The sequence below is a fragment of the Wyeomyia smithii genome, chromosome 3, assembly GCF_029784165.1.
Source record: "Wyeomyia smithii strain HCP4-BCI-WySm-NY-G18 chromosome 3, ASM2978416v1, whole genome shotgun sequence".
NCBI classification, from domain to species: Eukaryota; Metazoa; Arthropoda; class Insecta; order Diptera; family Culicidae; genus Wyeomyia; species Wyeomyia smithii.
The window spans coordinates 179,203,526-179,225,536 of record NC_073696.1 but is presented as its reverse complement, the minus strand read 5'-3'; the positions used below and the strand labels follow the sequence as shown (position 1 = coordinate 179,225,536).

Here is a 22,011-nt window from a genome sequence, read left to right as displayed (position 1 = left end):
TTTTTTTTCTAATTGATGCAAGACTGTGAATTGTTACTGAAGGATGCGTGAAAACCTATTTTCCATCACCTATTAGTATTTTTAAACCTTTCTCATGCCCATTTAAGACAATTTTCGCATTAGTTTCATTAATTTTAAAACTTACTGCAAACATATTTTTGAAGCAATTCATACCCCGAAAACAGTTGCTGTATCATTTATTTTCAATTTCAATACATTTTCAAAGTTACGTTATATCGAGGTAAAAGTTACGTTATATCGAGTTACGTTATATCGAGGTTGCCTTATATCGAGGTATGACTGTATTTGCATAACTGACGCAACATTGTATTCAAACTGAAACCAAACAGTTTAAGTACGCTATCTGTCTTATTGTGTTTTGAAACTCATACTTCTTCATAAATATTGAGTAACCCCGCTAAATACAGTTTCAAAACTGTACTCAATCTGTATCCTGATGGGAATAGTTGTCCTATCAGAGCGTCGAATGCCCGGACCATACAATAATGCTTATTCTAGCCGAAACGAAAACGCTGCAGTTGTGTGATGGTTTCTGCTTAAACGACACCGAACCACGATTTAGGAATGCATATTGTCCTCTTCTTGTCATTTGATCAGCCCGGGGCGAATGAGATTTCCTTTTTGTTTGTGAACGAATGGTGCTGTTAGCGATGCTCGAACGAGCCTACCGGAACTGGCAAAAGCGAGAGTGATTAGGACAAACCGTCGACGATGGCAATGTTGCTGTTAGCCAGTTTCAAACGCCAGTACCTTACAGATTGCGAAAATAATTGCATTTGTGAGCTTTTAATCTACAGCCTTAGAGCCGGGGTGAACTAGACTTTGATTGAGAATAGGGTTTCTATTAGTCGATTTGTTTTATTTTTACGAGAGTTTTGTAACCTCAGAATCTTTATAACACCGGATAGTATCTAAAGGCTTTTTCAATTCAACAACATTTGTTACTTTGTTGGATTGCACTGTTAAACACAGGTTTTGCCTTTAGAGCTCAAACTGGACAAATACGAAAGGTTATAGCTTTTTAATCATTTTTTTGAGTTTTGGTACAAAGCAGCAAAGATAACTTTTTCAGAGACTTAAATTAGTTTTCTCGTAAATACCTTCTACATTTACAAGGGGCACCAAAATTCACAGGAATGTTCCAAAATTTATAATTTTTCATTTATTTTCAGTTTAATCTTCAAGGCAACATAGTTTTCGCTTTTTGTCGACTAGTGTTATATATTATTGAAACAAGGACTATCGTCGTACAAAAAAAAAAGTCAGAAACGCCACAAAGATTTTCTTTGCATTTTGCATACTGAAACGACTGCTCTGTGGTAAAAAGTAACTCATTGCTGTTAGGTATTTAATTTTTTCGGTCGGTTTAGGATCCCTGGAGTGAGCAGCTTTGATTAGTAAAGATTCAGTTTCTGGGTGTAACCACGAATCGGTTGAATTTTTTTATGTCGGATATTTTGTGTAGGAAGGATATGAATTTTTAAGCAAATTTTTAATAGAACAGAGTGCAACATTTAATAATCTATTTCAGCTTCAACAGACTACCGTGCTACTGACCTTCACCAAAGCGTCCAGTTGCTTGGTGAGGGTAAATTTAGTGTTTCCTCGACAAACTCCGGTTGACTGGTTGAATAGCCGCTGGGAGCAAGTCTGGCCTGACGGTTTAATCTCTTGTGACTCGTACAGTGAATTGGGACGCAGATTTCGTTGCGCCTTCGTTTTTTCGTTAGTAATACTCTTTGATTAATCTCTGATGATATAATATAAAATGAGTACAACTTTATTTCCCATTATGTTGATGAGTTCATTCTTAGTCGATTTCGAGCACCTTTGTATCTGCTTGTAAATCGACTTGGTAATTTATGAAAAGACAACAGCTATTGATATTTCAATTATTAGAGATTATTAGAGATAAGAGAGAGCTATTGAGCTATTAGAGCTATTGAGCTATTAGCTATTAGAGATAAATATCTCTATTTAATATATGGAACAAGATAATTTCAACAGAAACTTTTAGAGGTAATAGAATATTATCTATTGCCATGTGATCAAATGTTTCTTCATGTTTTAATTGCTTCCAATAAGGACGTAGTGCTATCGAGCGTATTTTGAACATAAAAATATAAAACATGTACCCAAAAGCCGCCGAAAACGGGACACAATTTATTATTGCCGCATTGAGTTCTGTGGGAATGTGTAGGAGAAAGTTTCTTAATAAGAGGAGAACTTCTCTTCTTCGGTTCAAAATGATTACTGCCCGATCAAAAATGCTAGTAACTCCAAGGCTCCAGCACAAATCGCGGTACTCTAACCACTGTTCACGTTCACTCCAGCAGGATTAGCGCCTATGAATGAAAAATTTGGAAAGGCTGCCTCTTGACAAAAACTGTGTTAGCAGCAGTGATCCGAAAGAAATCGTTCAGGAAGGAAAGCTTCAAACGTGTTTGTGTAACATTTAGATTAATTTTAACAATTAATTCACTGATTACTATCTGAAAAATTTCCTTCTTTTATTGGCTATATCCTTGATCCTTTACAACACATTGTGATGCCCACTGTTGCTGAAACTTGCTACATTTGCATCGTTCAGTCGTGTGGTCCTTCGTGTTGCCATTGATCGATTGCTCCTCGGTGACACATTTTTTCATTCTTTTCCTTGTTTGTGAAATGTCCTCAGGGTGATGTTTCTGTCACCTACACAATTGCCGTTACGTTGAACAGTGGTCTAAGCTTGAACACCATGCTTTATCTTAGATTTGACGGTTCATTGAAATTACATTTTTGTCTGTAACTTTTTCTGTATTTGGCAAAAAAACTTGTTTTGATTCTCATCACTTAGGTAAACCTCGCAACACTGGGACTGTTTCCTATTTTATGTTCATATCTCTAAATGTTTTATTCTTTATTTTAAGTTTTTGATGACTCGGAATCGGCCCCTGTAGTCTGCATGCGTGGATTCACTTCATGCAATATTTCATTTACGTAGCCTGTGAGCGTGGCAGCTAAGAGCAACCAAATTACAATAAGTTAATGCAATAAAAGCCAAAACTCAGAAAACATTCCGAAATTGGAATGAACATGGATAAACTATGTGCGAGCGGAACTGGGATGTCGGAAACATCGTCAGAAATTGTTTTCAAGAAACTGTCGAAGTTACAAGTACGCTTGTGTTTGCAATGCGATTTTGTTACGCAGGACTTGATAACGATGTACTAAAACGTGATGGAACTGGAGCTGTTGCTTCTGATACAAATAAATATTGGATAAATATTGGATTGATCCGGCGTTGTTAGACGTGGCAAGTACAGAATACCAGGCTTGTCAACATTCAAATTTTTCATTTAATTCGATTCATTGGTGTGGTTCCTTCACCTTCTCCAGACGTTATTTCTAAATTCATAGGGGTGACCTACGGTTTTCGTAAAACAGCACAAAATGACCAAATACAGGTAAACCTCGAATTTACGCACATTCTCGTTTGCGTAAAATCGAATTGTGCATAAAATCGAATCATAATTTTTATTTTTTTTTATAGCCTAAAATTAACTTCCGTGATCGGAAATGTGCAAGAAAACATCTAGGAGTCTTCCAATAAGTATGTAACGCTCGAAAGGGGGGTTGGAAAGCTTGACAACTCATAGAAACAATATTAAGGGTCCAAAAAAGAGAGTGACATAGAAGCGGGGTCGAAGAAGGTAATTATTCGCGTTACGTAAATAATAGACGTTCTCTAATGTACCGTGGGAAACTCACCCAGAACATATGCAAAATGCTTGAAAGAAATTACTTAAAACAATGAAATGGGCGTGTGTGTATGTGCGTATATGTGTGCGCGTATATTTATATATTTATGCGTATATATGTGTGTGTATAAGTGTGCGTATATATATGTATATATATATATATATATATATATATATATATATATATATATATATATATATATATATATATATATATATATATATATATATATATATATACATATATATATATATATATATATATATATATATATATATATATATATATATATATATATATATATATATATATATATATATATATATATATATATATATATATATATATATATATATAGCATTGGAAACAGCTCCTCTATCTTGTAACAGTAAACTTTTTATATAAAAGATTTAGTAAATAAATCCAACAGAGATTGTGTGCGTACTACGTCAAATATTTAACGCGCTAGACGTACTGCCGACGGGTCAATGAAATCACTCTGCATTTTGTGGCATTAATTCTCATGCCATTCTCATTGCACCACGATAAAATTTCGTTTACATCGTCTTGGAGCGCAAGACAGTCCACAGGGGAAGCAATAATTCTGTACAATTTGAGGTCATCGGCAAACATTTGTTTGGCAGATTTCAGTCGGGAGCACACGTCATTCACAAACAGAATGAAAATGAGCGGGCCTAGTACACTTCCCTGTGGTACACCAGATGTGATGACAAATTCTTCGGAACAAACCGAGTTGACACTTACCGATGCTTTGCGGTTAGTAAGATATGACTGTAGCCAGTCGGTAATGTGTTCTGGAAATCCCATATACTTCAATTTTTCAATGGCGTAAATGTGCGGCACAACATCAAATGCTTTTGAGAAGTCGACGTAGGTGTTTATTCTCGATTTCCTTGAACAGGAGGTTTGTGTAACACATTAAATTTGTCGTCGTTGACCTACGTTGTACAAAACCATGTTGGTACTCCGATATCAATGGACGTGCAGCTCTGTTAACTATTGATTGGACCATAGACTCGAAAACCTTTCCGAGCGTACATAAAATCGATATTCCACGGTAATTTTCAACACGGTGGGTACTGCCTGATTTGTGTATCGGTATGATTCTGGCAGATTTCCAAATCGCTGGGAAAGTCCTTTCTGAGAGCGATTGGTTAAAGAGATAAGCAACGGGAAAGGCCAGTGAAGAAGCACAATGTCTCAGGAACAATGGTGGTAGGCCGTCGACGCCAGCCCCTTTGGTAACGGAAACTTCTTCGAGCTCTTTTTGAACTTCGGTATTTGAGAACATGATTTGAGGAAGATTCATTTCGTATGTTGATACACGGTGGAAACAACCCGGAAACAACAAGGGCGTCGTTGTGGTGTGGACGGTCTGAAAAAACTCGGCAAATAGATTGGCCACTTCGGTTGTTGAATTTGAAAATTTTCCATTAAATTCCATATTATAGGGTATCTTTGCACTCGCCTTCAATGACTTGACGTATTTCCAAAAAGCGGCCGGATTTTGCTTTAAACTCTCTTAAACGTTTTGTATGTACGACCTATAGGTTTCAGCAAGAAAGTTTTTGTACGCAGTTTCCATGCTTCGGAGGAAGTGGAGATCGACCGTGGATTTCGACTTGAAGTACCGTTTTCTTATTTTGCGGAGAGAATTCCTCGAACGGCGAAGCTCAGTGGTCCACCATGGTTTTCGCGTTGACAAGTCGGGCATGGAGCGTGTTCGAGGAACGTGTACATCAACTATTTCGAGCAGCTTATCATAAAAGGTTTCCACGTTCAAATCAACAGAATCACCAACTAAGCACTGCCGCCAGTCTATGGAAGCAATAGCGTTGTTTAGGGCATCAAAATCGCAGCGTTTGAAGTTCAGCATCAAAGTCTGTTGCTCTAACTCCTCTGACACTACACTGAGAGCATCGAGCAGCAAGACGAACGGTTTGTGATTCACATCGGCTGGCAACAATGGATTAGGGGGTTCAACTATTTCCACATCATCTGGTACATTGACGAAGGCCAAGTCAAGCAACCGTCCACTTGAGTTACTAAGTGAATTTATCTGTAGCAGCCCATGTGACAGCAATGATTCAGTGAGAGCCAGTTCCTGTTCAGACGATCCCTTAATGGGTAGGTATCCGTTTAGGTCGCCGTCGTACTGCTATCTAAGGTGTGGAAGGTTGTAGTCTCCTAGTGCCATAATAATGTCAGAGCTGTCTAGCTGATCACAGATGCTACGGATTGCTGCGGCGTGGGCCAAGTACAAATTGACAATAGAGTTTGGTCGCAGGTAGATGCAGCATATATATACTGAACGAGTTTGCAGTTTGATGCGTACAGTAACTTGCTCGAGGTGGTTGCAGTCTGGTAACGATATCGAGTTGCATTGAAGGTTGGTTTTAACTGCAACTAGCACACCTCCCCCTCGCGAAAGTTCACTGGTGAGTTCATTGCAATCACATCGAAATATGTGGTAGTCTAGCGAAAGTTCCGATTTGCATATGTCCGGCCGAAGCCAGGTTTCCGTAAACACCAAAATGTCGTAGTCGCAACTGGAGAGCAGCAGCCTCAATTCGCTTGTTTTAGTACGTAGACCGCGCACATTCTGGTAATACACAGTTAGAAGATTATTGTTTTCAGTTGCATCTCGATGTGTGGCTGCTGGCGTATCAGAAGTATTAGCAAATTCAATTGTGGGGCTGGAACCGCAAAAATGATCAGGTAGTGTATTTGTTTCGTTACGATAAAACTCGCCTGCAAAGTGATTTTGGAAGCCCTCCGCCTCTACCACGACCTCAGGGCCAAGACGACTTTGACGGCTGGAACATGCAGTGGAAGAAGATGCAGACGTTGAAGATTGCGCGACTGAGTCGGGAGAGTTGGAGGCTTCCTGTATGCTTTCGAACGTGCGTCTTGGGGTGGCTTCGGAACGGTAATCGACGATTCGGTAGTGTATCTCGACTCGGTCACACTGAGTAGGGCATCCAAGATAATGCAATCGGTGCGACTCGGTGGCTCGTGAAAGGCGGGTAAAGCTTAGGCTGAAGCTATCGGTTGTTCCAAAACAGTTGTGCAATTTACGCCTTTTCCCCCACTGCGACTACAAATTGAAGAGCGAGCTGGCTTTCGGTCGCTCGTAACTGCAGCATGGCTAGCGTCGGTTATGGTGGTGACGATGGTGTTTGAAGTGCCGCAGTAGGAACTGAGTGTTATCGGACAGGTGATGTTTGAAGAGCGTGTTTGCCTAAGGGACGACAGTTTATCAGGCAGATAAATGTTCTCAAAACGTGAATACTTGCCTGAGATGGACCAGTGGACCGTTTCCGGAAGACTGTGCGTAATTATTTCGGAATGTTAAAGCTTGATGGAAAGGTACACCTGGTCCGGTGCTGGGTTAGGTCTCTGTTGAAGCTGCGACGCTCGAAGTTGGATTCGACCCGATGATCCTCATGACGTTTTTTGTCTGATAGTTTACGAACTCCCGAAAGTGTACATTCTCGGGCCATGTATCACTTGAAAGAGCGGCGGTTTTCCGTAGTGCCCGGGTGAAAAGCGGATAGGTAGATCCAGAAGAAATCATCTCTCAATGAAACAGTTTTAATTGAGCCACTAACTGCTTTTGTTCCACGAATATTCGGAATAGTAGCAGGTTTTTCATTGTCAATGCGTCTGCGCTTGGGTGTTATGACCGAGGCGCTTTTGACGTTAGGCCAAAAAGTGTTAGTGAAGGTGGGAGGACGAGGCGGTAGCAAGTTATTTTCAACTTTTGCTGTGAGTGCTTCGATTGCCGAACTCAGTTTTGTTATATCGGCTCGCATGGATTGCATAGCGTCGGGTTATACCTCTCGTTCAGATTGAGCACATTTGTCAACGCTTTTGAACTGCTTGTTGTAAAATTGATCAGCACAGCTGTTACACATCCAAAAGATGTTTCGTTCGTGCTCTCCCAATAACTCTAAAACGGGAAGATCAAGGTTCACGCACAATAAGTGGTATGCTGCACCACAGAATCCACGACAAAAAATACGGTCGGATTCCACAACGTGTTTTGTGCATTTTTTACATTCCATGATCAGGGAAGAGGTTGGCACTCTAGGAATTATTATCTTTGTCGTTTGGCTGGTAGTTCCACACCTTCAAATGTAGATGTCGCTTTTGTTTGAAAAATTGAGCGTGATGGTAGCAAGAGTTGATGAATATAAAAACAGTCAAAATTCACAGCACTGGCTAATTTTAAAAGACCGTAATTGTGCGATATATCAAAAGATAACACTGATTTGGCACAGCTGAAGAACGGAATACACTTTGAACGGGTCAAATAGGCTTTTCTATCTACCTGAACACGGTCACGTAAGAAAACAATGCACTTGTGTAGAGGAAAAGATCTTCACTGAAAATGCACTAGTGGCTGTTTTATAATCTTAAACTTCACTTTTATAATCTTAAACTTCAATTAATAAATACGGAGTCAAAAAATAACGTAAACAACGAAATGCAGTGCCGCCAGATGTATATATTGTATATATCAAAATATATCGTATTAAAGGAGATTTCACCTCCTTTAATACGATATATTTTGATATATACAATATATACGATATATATGTATATATATATATATATATATATATATATATATATATATATATATATATATATATATATATATATATATATATATATATATATATATATATATATATATATATATATATATATATATATATATATATATATATATATATATATATATATTTATATATATATATATATATATATATATTTATATATATATATATATATATATAAATATATACATATATATGTATATATATATATATATATATATATATATATATATATATATATATATATATATATATATATATATATATATATATATATATATATATATATATATATATATATATATATATATATATATATATATATATATATATATATATATATATATATATATATATATATATATATATATATATATATATATATATATATATATATATACGTAAGCTGTCAGTGGTCACTCACACACCAAACGCAAGTTACTAAAACTGTCTTCTTTCCTAGCAAACTATGAACCTGAGTTACACCAAAGTTTGTTATTTTTTCATGTGTAGCAACTACAAGTTACCATTGATTGCATTTAGTCCTCTACACACCTCATTATCAGAGTGAACTGAGTTTTAACTTTCTTAGACACACGTGTTATTATTCGCACATGGCTAAATGTTCTGGTCCAGTTGCATCAACAAAAATATAATGTTTCGCTGAAGACAGAGGAAGATGATTTCGGGATGTAAAAGGAACGTAGTGTAATAAATATTCAGCATGTCCCAGAGATTTGAAATTAGCCAAAACAGTATCAGTTGGTTGTGAACGTCAATCTATAGTAACATATCTAATTAGTCCTGTAACATCATACAGCTTCATCAAGTTGTTAAGTGATGGCATAAGACAGTACCCGACTATGAAAAAGTCAAGTACATCATGGGTTATTTAAAACAAGAGCTCCAACGTTCAACTATACTCTGACGTTCAAACGGTTATAGCGATAATTCATTTGCCGATATGTAAAAATATCACCAGTCAATACGTTATTAAATAATAAGATATTATGACATTGCTTTATAAATACAGATACAGTATAAGCTTACACTATTTGTCATTACTTTGAAACATGATGTCAAATTTGATAAACGGTTTTTATTTTAGATATTTGAAATAACGCCATGTAGTTTTCGATTTTTCTAAAATCCAACATAGGTACTGTCCTATGAAAACCAAGCATTTGATTTGTTTATTTAAAAAAAAAAGACAAATTCCGAAGTCGACGTAAAAATTTGCTACAGGTTTTTAACCATTTCTGTTAAATACTTCTGAAAAAGGATTAACAGCAGTGTTATTTCCACATACAAAGCTGAACATCAAGGAAAAATATAAAACGGATCCTCAAACATTCTAAATAAGCAATTTTAGATTTTTAAAAAATGCCGCGTCAAAAACGACTTTTCTGAAAAATCTACGTAGAATCCGAGAGCCGTATAAAAACGCGTTAATTTCGAAATCTGCGTAAAAAGACCTTAGTGTATTTCCTGTTGAAACCCTTATGCACATTCAAGGCTTACACCACACATTTCAGGTTTAAAACCAGGAACAAGGGAACGCTGGGACAGGCTTTTCATGCGCGAAATTGATGATGTGTGAGGTTATACCGGAGTATCACAGAGTGATTTGAACTACCCAATAATGATTAGAAGACGTCAGTTTGGGCTTCAAATGGTGAGTCGACAACTTGAAAGAAGCGTCAAACTTAGCTCCGGTCCTCACAAGTTTCTATCTCACGCCTCCACGAGTCATATGATACAATAGACTACCAAGTGCGGGGGCCTAGTGTGGTTGGTAACGTCTCCGCCAACCACGCTCGACGCCTGGGTTCGAATCCCATCGCCGACATAGGTGTCGATGGTTGTGAGGTGGCGTGATCCACTCACAACCAACCCAACTGGTCTAGATTCAATCCTAGCCGACACCGGGAGATTTTCTGAGGCGAAAAATCTCTGGGATCACGCCTTCCATCGCATAAGGAAGTAAAGCCGTTGGCGCCGGTCCGTTAATAAACGGGTCGTGAGTTAGGGACCTGGGTGTGGAGTCGCCTCCCTGGGCGTCGGTAATTGGCCAAAACAGTGGCGGAAATAGACCGACGGAAAATAAGCGAGAATAAAAAAAAAATAGACTACCAGTTAAAACATGGACACAACTGGTTGGCGTTGCCTGGGCAATGTTGTCATCCGACAATAGCTAAGTGAGGAGGTGCGACGCCATCGTTGGCGCGGTAACCATATCTCGGCGGTAGAGGAAATGCTTCGCCAACCTGAGCGTCTGTCCACCAAGATGGTGCGGCTCAAAACAGCGTTTGATCTCCATGTTAGCAGCTGCTGATCAACGTCCTGGTGTCAGCGTGGGACTCTAATCAGAGCTGACACGATGGCCCTCCGGCGAGACAGGGGGACGGAAAAGGCCCAACAAGCCGCCCCGAAAAACACCAAATGTTGCAAATATCGAAGAAGTTAATACGGATCGGAACAATCGGCACAGACCTAGGCGACGAAATAAGTACTACGATTGTTAACTTGGTACATGGAACTGCAGATCGTTAGGCTTTCACGGCTGTGACAGGATCATATATGATGAACTAAATCCACGCAACTTCGAAATCGTAGCACTGCAGGAACTTTGTTGGTCGGGACAGAAGGTATGGAAAAGCGGACATCGAGAGGCTACCTTTTATCAGAGCTGTGGCACTACCAACGAGCTTGGGACGGGCTTTATAGTGCTGGGTAGGATGCGCCAACGCGTGATCGGGTGGCAGCCGATCAGTGCGAGGATGTGTAAGTTGAGAATTAAGGGCCGGTTCTTCAACTACAGCATCATCAACGTGCATTGCCCACATGAAGGCATACCCGATGACGAGAAGGAAGCGTTCTACGCGCAGCTAGAGCAGGTCTACGATAACTGCAGGCGACGTGACGTGAAAGTCGTCATTGGAAACATGAATGCTAAGGTAGGATGAGAGGCAATGTACAGACTGGTAATCGGACCAGATAGCCTGCATGCCGTGTCTAATGATAACGGCCATCGGTGCGTAAACTTTGTTGCCTCCCGTGATATGGTAGTCCGAAGTACCTTCTTCCCCCGCAAAGGTATTCACAAATCCACATGGGGATCACCGGCCAACAGACTGAGAACCAGATCGACCACGTCCTTATCGACGGCAGTGCTAATATAGATTCGGACCACTACCTAGTAGCTGTGTGCATGCGCTCAAAACTATCTACGGTGTATAACACCCGCCGAAGTCGAATACCATCCAGGGTAAGATAAATCTCATCGTCCGCCACCACCGCCACGTCGATATTCGACTTGACCAAGATGACGCGTCATTGTCTGCAGCTCCGAGACCAATGGACAGGACTGCTGCTTTCTGGCATGTATGTCCATGTTCGCCAGGGACTTTTTCACTTTTTGGCCAGTTGCACCCACCTACCGGCCAAGCGCGCCGAGCGATGTAGCCACTTTATTCTCGGTCTTCCTCTTCAGCATCCTTTGGAGCTTCTTTGTCGCTCAGGGTTGTCGGCCGTCCGTAATCGGGCTTTCTTTCGACGCTCTGATTGTTGTCGGGTGTATCGGCGGGGTACCGTTCTTTGATCGCGCACACTCTTTTCGCCATCGCGGTTAGCGTTTGACTGATAGAGCTGTCAAATTTTGCTACTGGCTAATGGGTTACTATGATTGATACTGCATTTGTAGTTTCGTCAGTGCATGTAAAAGTAAACCTGTGAATAATCGGCAATTTTTTGCCATTTGTTCAAATGCAAACGTTGTCTAAAAACTGTAAATCGAACCCGGATGATATTTTGAATTACAACATGGATATCACATTGTTTCCAGGTAGTTTTTTCATTAGTGTTGGATAATAGTGATTGACATAAAAATAGCGATACAAGATAATTTATCTTTCAAAATGTTATCAAGGAGAAGAACTTTACTTGAACTTATCACTTGCGATCATTCACGAATGCAATAATATAAACAATGTAACAACCAACCCTATACAGTTTCTTCAGCACATAAAATAAAATGAAATATGTAACGGCTTTATTTCACAACCAAAATTGATCTCACACGAATATGCCATAGTGAAACCGTCTCCAAAGGAAACGAAAGAAAGAGCAAAAACCGGACTGTGCGCGAAAAGTATTTTTTCCAAATCGATTTTCACGTGGAAATTAGCATGTTTGAGACGAATTTCACACGTGACTCTATGAGCTAGATAAATCTACATATATTTATCAAATTTTCAACATAAAGTCATTAAAAGATCATTAATAATAGTAACGATTTACAAGAATGTTGCAACCATTTATTACGGTGCTTACAGACGACTTTCCTTCGCATCATTCCTCTGCCAACGATTAGGGACACACAAAAACAAGATAAAACGAGTTAGAAAGCAAACCGTCGATTAGACATCCTTTGAAATTCAAGGCATTCATGCAATAGCGAGCTTCTAAACTAAAGAAGAATCAGACAGGTTAAAATCATTCGATGTAAGCAGTTACTGTTACAGCATGCTGGTTATCGAACCTTTTTTTTTCAGATGAATTTTTCCTCTGTTACAAGATACTCACAACAAGCGAAATAACCATGTATGTGGAGTGAAGCTTGCTGATATCCCCAAAGATACGCTAGCTGTGCAGCGGTTCCGAGATGTTTTTTACGAGAGAGTGATGGTTTGAGGTTGAATTTCCCAAATAATAAGCTTCCGTTGCTTTTCATCGAATTGGTGGTGAAAATCAATACCAATTACTACATCGAACATGTTTTCGAAAAATCATTTGTTGCTTCATGCTTCGAAATCAATCCCAGATGGATGCTACCTCTTCCGACAAAATTATGCTCCTTCTCATCAATCGAAAGTAACACAACATCGGTGTTGACAGAATTTACCCCATTTCATATCATCACAAGAACGGCCTGTCTCATCACCTAATCTCAATCCCTTGAGTTACTTTGTATTTGGGGTATATGTTAAGTAGAATCATCCTTCAAGTAGTTGTGTTTGTAAGCTGCAATGCTTTTCGTAAATCTCTTTGAATAGTTTTAAAAAACGGAAGAGAGATTTGAGCCGGATTTGCAACACCCAAACAACAACATGCATCTACGATAAGGAATCGTTCGTGAAATTTTGTGTTGTTTGTATGATTTATTGGGTATTTATATTACTGGCAAGCTACCAAATGTTACCCAGTTTGCTTATCAGTGTCGACATTTTTAGTGTAAATGAACTGAGTAACGCTCAGAAAATTATCGATGACGGTGCACTCAAATTGATATACACGCCTTTATCAGTTCATTTTTAATGTCCGTTTGCAGTGCATCCCTTGATTATTGGATGAACAATTTTAAAATAATTAATAGAGCTGCAATAATGTAGAAGATGTAAAATCGAAAAATACTCACTTATCATTGTTTGCTGTATAAAAATGTATCGGACCGGTCTGAAAAAAAAACAAAAAAGAAAAATCTGTACAAATGCAAGTGGTAACGTTTATGAGATTCTAACTGTCTTTAAAATGAATGAATGGTTTGAAATGATATATCATTGTTTCATTTTTTAAATAATTCTTTCGTAGTTATATTGTTACCGATGTCATTTGTGTAGTGTGTTCTGAAAATTATGAGAATAATGATGTTGTAATAATGTTTTTGTAATTTGCATGCAGGATGCATTTTCACGAATGAACTATTTAATAAAAATCAAACCGCGAAACATTCTGTTTATACTATTAAATTAATATATGAATCATCACGTATAGGATGCATAAATTCAGAAAATTTGTGCGGGTTCAGTAATTATGACTGCAATAAGTATCGGTAGCTAGTATACTTTTATTGTTTATCAATAAACAAGGAGGTAAATTGTTTTCCACACACCATGGGAATATTTAATTTCTACCGTAAATGTGATAAATTAGTTTTTTGATCCTTATTTCCCGTAACAAGCAGATGTGTCATTATTATTGTTATAAAAATTTATTTCCTCGGGCTCACGATTCTAACAAGTGAATCCCGCCCACCGTATGTTCACTTTATTGTCCGATTTGATGCATAAAATGAAACCTATCAGCTTACCTGTCGCTACTAATTTGTCCGACCGCATAATTTATGGCATGCAAATGTCACAATAATTGAGGCGAGACGCGTTTGTATGCGTAAATAATGATCAACTTCATCATGGCATAAAGTCCCGCGATCGGTCTCTATCGGTGCAGGTTGCATAATAGTAATTAGGTTCACGAGCGGCGATTTGCTTTCTGCCTGGCGGTAAAATGAAGCGAGCGTATCGAGCCAATGAACGATTTCTAGCGGGGCATATCGCCTGCCGGATACAGAGCACCGGATATAAAGCGCCTCGCAACAATAATATAGCTAAAGTGTAGCAACAAATTATGCGTTATATAGAAGCCATTCGATTATCTGATATATATTAGGCTCACTGGACTGTAATTTTGTGTTTTAATAGCATTCTCGTAACACACCAAGTACCAGTATTTTTTCAATGTGTCAATCAAATAATTGAAGAATCTCTCAGACGGCGTTAATAAAGACATGTTCTGTCAATAACACACCACAAACATCATTTATTCCTATGTACTCCAGCTTGTGTTGTACGTATTGACTTTGTGTCAGATTGTATTGTTGCGATTGAACCGATGGAAATAGGCAAACGTGAGAGCCGTTCAATCGCCGAATCGTCTGCAAATAAATAAAATACATTCTCCAGCCTCATTTTGATTGAAAGTAAAGGTATTAGATTTGTTGCTGGCATTCGTCCGAATCTAGATAGTAGGGGGATTCATGTCGAGCTCGTAAACAAATACCCAGCCGTGAAAATAATCACCTCCATTGACGAGTAATGGAAGATACGCAGTTTACGGCTCGGTATTCGTATACGAGCTCGATGTGACCCCTAGTATTCGTGACACGGCTGCCATCCTCTAGAAGCCGAAATGCCAGTGCAATTCTGGTGCAACATTATAAATATTGCGTAATTAAGAGCGAAACGATATCGTCGCATGAAGGATAATCGATTTCAGTTTGATAGTGCCGAAGCCGATAACCGTTAGGATGTTGATATATGCGATTATTCATTTGAGAGAGCGTGATAATTGCAAACTATTATCATTGAGGGTGCTATAAAGACAGCTGAAATAAAAAGGAACGCGTCGGTCAAGAAACATAGAATTTTAAGAGAATTTGATTTATACAATATAACTATCACAATTCTCAAACCTATAACTCAACTCAAACATTAGTGGTTTAACTACCTACTTACCAGTTTTACTTCACATAGCTAAAAACACTTACATATTTCTACGTAATCCACAGCATGATTAGAATAATGCAGGTGATTTCATTTGCGTGGCACATGAACGCATTGGTGCAGTGTTAACGGAGCAATTGAAGTTGTAAAAATCACCAGCGCCAGCAATTGAACACTATTGCCTCTTTGTAATAAAACCAGCAATTAGTGTACCATAAACTGGGGTGACTTTGATCACTTTTTTGAATACATCTTAAATATTTTGGGAATGTACTGAAAACCAAATTGTTTGACATTTTTAAAATGAGTACTGGCACGCATTGAGCAAGATCATGTCACTACCTCAAAAGTTTAGCAACAGTTCTGCTGTTTTTGAAGGTGCCTAACAATTTCCACATCGATCATCATTCCGGGGTGACTTTGATCATTTCATTGTTTTGATGAATTTGAAGTGAAACTATACTGCTTTACCAAGTTTGAATAATTGAAAACGACTTAAATGAGTTTATTTATATAAAAAGGCAATTCGGGGGTTATTCACATTCCACGTCAACAGTCTATTAGGTGAACGTCCAAAATTTGTACAAAATTTTAGGATATATATATATATATATATATATATATATATATATATATATATATATATATATATATATATATATATATATATATATATATATATATATATATATATATATATATATATATATATATATATATATATATATATATATATATATATATATGAACGACTGTCCACGGAGAGAAAAGGGGGTTTTAAATCACCAAAAACTGGTCCACGTGGAATATGGCTTACCCAATAGTCCAAAAATACATGTTAAGTGATGCTTGGGTTGTCGTGAGAAAAAAACATATAATGTACTATTGAGTTTATTAGGACTCAACATTACCTTTGAGGACAAAATTAGAAAAGCAATAATGAAAATCGTGGTATTAATATTTGTTTAGCTTTAAAACTAGTCTGGGTACAAAATAAACAAACTTTACGTATCGCAGCATATTGTTTTGTATCTGCTTGAACCGATTGTTTGTATGCAATAAAAATCGCTCAAAATCCACTTTATTTTCAAATCAATATTCTAGTATGAAAAACACTCTTTTAATAGCTGGAAATGCATGGATAGTAGCAATTTAGACATATCTAAACATAATTAGTGAAGATTACGACAAATATCAAGCTTTTCGAGCGCTTTTTATCACAAATTCAAAAAAGGGGTAGAGTGATCAAAGTCACCCCGGTGATCAAAGTCACCCCAGTTTACGGTACTTATAAAAAAATTAAACGAGTGAGCTCATAGTGAAAACAATATTGAAAGTTGTTTTTTTTCTGCTCCCAGACTGGCAGACGAAGTCTGCGTTAAACAAGAAAAAACATTAGCATGAAATCAGCTAGCGCTGCGGACGTTATGGCAGCAAGGGTGACTTTTGTGTGGGTTTTAATTGTTCGCTCGACCAAAGTTTACAAGTGTTTTTTCACTGAACAAAAATGCTGAAAGTTGTGTGTTTATTGTAGAGAGTTACTGCCGGCTCTGAGAAGCTCGAATATGGAACGGATTTTGTGAGTTCAGTAAATTAAAAAGTAGGAGGTTGTATCCAAACCACGACCGCATAACTGGCGTAGAACTACGCACACTATTAATGCTTGCTTTGTGCTGCCTCAACAGTGGGGGAATAAAGACACTGAAAACACGAGCTGTAAGAGCTGTTTCACATTCAGTACATTCACTGCAATCTGCTGCAATCCGTTGTTACTGCTGAATGCTGATATCTGCTCCTACTGCTGTCAACGTTGTGGACGGTCGAGCCTGGGAGGGAGAAACGAATACTACACTCAAAACAGAGAACACGCACACGCGTCGTTTTCTGATAGCGTGTAACTATCTTCTTGCTGTAACGCATGCATGACTCAAACGAAGTTTTTAGTAACATCAGGAATACTGAATGTGCAAATTTTACAGACTAATTTTTCGAGTGTTTGTTTTTTCAATTTGCCGTTGTATAAAAGTTTTTTCAGAGTTTTGAGTTCGACTGTGATGAAGTGTGTTCGAAATTGTAACCAAAGCCTTGAATCATGAGAAGCGCAAGTTTAATAATCGAGGTACGCTAGCATGATTATCAATTAAAGCTTATGAAATTTATTATTCTACGTAAAAACAAACCAAAATTTTTGTAAAACGACAATGATTTTAAAAACTGTTTGCGATGAATATTTTTTCGAGCAACGCGATACCTTTCAGTTATGACAATACTCATCGCAATGATTTTTTTTCCTTGGTTCAAATTGACAGTCAATGACAGCTCATTCTGGTTCATTTTGACACTCACACAGCTTCGTATCCGTTTCCCCTTGCCAGGGTCTAGCCAGGTCACCTTCCGGGTCGGAAGTTCCGACTAATGAATGTAGCCTCTGGTTTACCAGAATCACTCTTTTATAGCCGAAGGTTGCTACGAAATAGGCCACACCTCTCTGTTCAGTTCTACCATTCTCTAGTGTTCTTTAGACGAATTATGCCACAGTTCGCATTTAATTTTTGTATACAGTGAATAAACACCGAAGGTGCTCTCATACACGCAACGATTTTAACCCGTATCGTGTTGCGGTTTGTAACATCAAGCGATTTCGTTTGCTCGTTGTTGCGTGTTGCATCATGTTGCAACTGAGCAGCTGGGAGATGAAGAAATTCTGTTCATGTTGATTGATTGAATCTACTTCAATTTATTCCTGTAAAGTCGAATTAATCACCTTTATTAAGGCGTTCTAACAGAACAAGGTAAATAAATAAAGTAAATTTTTTGCCTGTGTTATTGTCAAAAAGTTATTAACCTTTAAGAACCTGTTAATTTGCCTTGAGAAAGGCATTTTGCTGTTAAAAATCTGTAAAAGCTGTTTTCGCATTCAGTAAATAAGATGGCCGCGACAGATTGTGTTCTCTTGGATTCAGCACAGAATGTGTTGTTGCCAAGATAGAGCAAAACTTTATTGCGGGAAGAAGGCCGAAGCCCTTAACGGGCATATCGAGACGTTTGGTGCTACCTCGCTGCTGCTTAGATACGTGATATGATTCGTTTACTGGCGCAACCCGCTGCTGTTATTTCCGCAATTCGCTACGATGCGGCTAACTAGTTATACTATTCTGTCGACCTTTTTAAGGAAAGGCAGCAAGCGACCAATCAGAGGACGTAATTTTCGTTTCAACAAGGCTTGACAATTTTCAATAGTACAATAGTTCGCCTAATCAACCAACACTTTTCTACTTTTGGGTAGATGCGTGTATAATTTGTAAACAAATCGATTTATAAGCATTTAAAAAGGGATATTTTTCGTCCCCTTTTCGTTGCAGAATGCAGATTTATAATTATTGAGTTTTCGGAATTCAGTAATCGCTATTCCATAAACTATTGAATTTTTGGAAGCGCTACTAACGTTATTATAAATTTTTGCAGCAATTGGTCTTCAATCGGTATGCAATGCGATAATTCACTTGTGTTGGTTGGATTCCATCGGGTTTCATGCAAGTTGTTCTCATGAGAGTGTTTCAGTGGTAGGTTCACTTCATACAGGCATACGTGAAAGGTAATGGAAAGATTTAGTTGATTCGTAAAACTGATTGGTGTTAAAATAATAGTCACACTATAAATGACCAGAGCTTTATTTCATTACATCTTTTCTGAGGATGATACCATATTGCATCACTGGATAGCTCAATATGATTTTCTATCTTCTCTATATGGTTAATTATATACTAATTGAGAATGGTAATTTAAATTTATTTTTGGAGGTAGAAATTTGTTTCTTCTAACAGAACTGCGTGGGAGCAATAACAAAAAAAAAACTAGTTTTATCTACGGACTGTTATAAAGCGTAGTTCTGAATCGTTATCTAGAACCAATTATAAGCAGAGAACGTTTACAATTTCCAATAAAAATCATATGAGTTTTGAGTTCGATATTTTCTGGATGAAACTCTCTATAAATGACATTATGAGAAAATATGATTTTATATTGGAAGTGAGTCCGACTGTGACTGTCATCAGACTGACTGATGACTGATGGTTCTAAGTTATTTATCTTCTTTTGAAGTTTTTTGGGTTACCATTCCTGTATTTCAATGTCCATTCCGTTATATGAATTTCAACTAGTTACATTGTATGTGCGTTTGTATAATATCTTAGATTAATAAATCGACCAGGATAAACCAGAAAGGCAAAAACATGATTTTGAGAAAGACGCTGCCAACAGCGTGATATTCCTTATATTTGCATCCACGACATACAAAATACATTTTCAAATTTACCTTAATCAATAGCCAAAATACCCGAACAATTTATTTTACTTTAAACACCCAAAAAAAAAACTTTTTTTTGACATTCCACAATAGTATCTCCACTTACCCGGTTTTTAAAATCACACACTCTTGTGCAAAGTTTATCCAGTAAACATGTTGGTTTCATTCGGTTCTAAAAATTAAACTACAACAAACTTTGTATTACACACATTTATGCGTGGTCCCAACAGGTCTTCTATGAAATGTTGCTTTAAATCGGATCTACATTAGACTGGGACACGGTTATATGGGAAAAGAGCGATGGTGTTATTTTTTCGCTCTTATGCACTTTTCGTGTCCCTTATGGGTCCTTTAACAACTATGTAACTTTTCAGATCGATCGGTGAAACGCCCAATTTGCGCCCGATTTTTAAAGCTTCCATACGATTTCATATGGGAAAAACCACTTTTTCAAAACTTTTTCTATAGAGACGTCCAGTTGGCTCCTAAAAATATATCAATACAAAATATTTATAGGAAATTTTCCTGGAAAAAACTCTTCTGAAGACCGCAAAGCGCTATCTTGCATGCGAAAAAATATATTCACACCAGACTGATTAAATAAATGACGAACGTTCACCATTGAATTTTACTAGCAATACTGCTGCAGCATGCTGCTGTTGCAAATTCAACAATGTGATGAGAAATGATATCGCTTAAATTTATCTTGGAGACTTCCCCGAAGATACTATGAGCAAAAATCACTTTGAAAATTAATTCCACGCGAAAATATTTCTCATATTGGAGCAAGTTTGCAATAGCAGCATGCTGTAGCAGTGTTGCTGGAAAATTTCAATGGTGAGCCGTCCGTCAGACATTCAATCAGTTTGGGGTGAATAGCTGTTTCTACAAGCATCGTAGCGCCTTACGGTCTTCAGAAGAGTTTTTCCCAGGAAAATTTCCTACAAATATCATGTATTGATATTTTGAAGTAAAATACTTCTCTCAGGAAGTTTGGCTACATAGGGATGTGGAATGAAAATCTAAAACCGAAAAATTGAAAAATATGTCCAATTTCAAATGCTAATAAATCGGTTAGTATTCGATGGATTTCCTTCGTTCTTGCAGCAATAGATTGGAAAATCTTCTAAGATTCTTCCCAAAAGAAGACATTTGTAATTTTATTATTCACACTATTGTACTATTGAAAATAGCCAAGCCTTGTCAAAACGAAAAATTCGACCTCTGATTGGTCGTTATATGATTGCTTCCCAAGCACGGTCGACAGAATCGTATACCTTGCAATTGAAAACATGCTATTTGGCCTATATAAGAGCCTGTTTCAGCCGAAGCCGCTCATAATAGTTCTAGACAGCGACAACAGCAGTCGTCCTCCCTTAGTAGCAGCACTAGCAGTGCAGTGGATACTAGCGATGGCGGAAAGCGGCCACATCTGTGGCGTAGCAATAGATAGCGCACTAGTTGCAGCGGATCTCCGTAACGATGGCTGCTGAGCCAGCTAATGCCAATGGATACCAATGGCAGCGTTTAACGGCCACAACTGTAGCATGGCTATGGATAGTGAACTAGTTGCAGCGGATCTCAGCATCGATAGCAACTGATTCAGTGAGGTACTTGAGTGAAATGCAGTCTCTGTGCGATAGTGGGTGCTAGTAAATGTATTCAATGAAAAGTTGACTCATTTTGACAACACGTGAGCCGTCTAGTTCAGAGTGTTATATCAGCATTTCACTGTTTATTTTATCACAAGGAATACTTTATTCGCACTGTCAGTGCTAACGCAAAGATGTAATCGGCATCTTATCCGATACTGAAATAAACAACAAATTATCCTTTTCAGGATGAAATAAAAACATGATTGAAGAGTTAATATTTTCTAATGAGTTATTTCACATTTTTAAATTTGTAAAAGTTATAAATTTTACTTCATCTCCGTGTCTCAAAACGTACTGAATTATCTTTTCCTTCAGTCTTGAGCACGACAACCGAAAAAATTTCATCTCAAAATTCAAAA

The 22,011-nt window shown here is 37.8% G+C and overlaps 1 long non-coding RNA gene across 1 annotated transcript; it reads right to left on the bottom strand.

The window, feature by feature from the left end:
* Positions 1 to 13,731: 13,731 nt before the first annotated feature.
* Positions 13,732 to 14,991, bottom strand: LOC129733181 (uncharacterized). The gene is made up of 3 exons (XR_008729443.1): positions 14,865 to 14,991; positions 14,500 to 14,796; positions 13,732 to 13,865 (listed from the first exon to the last, which is right to left on the bottom strand). It is a non-coding gene; the product is annotated as an uncharacterized LOC129733181 (long non-coding RNA).
* Positions 14,992 to 22,011: the final 7,020 nt, after the last annotated feature.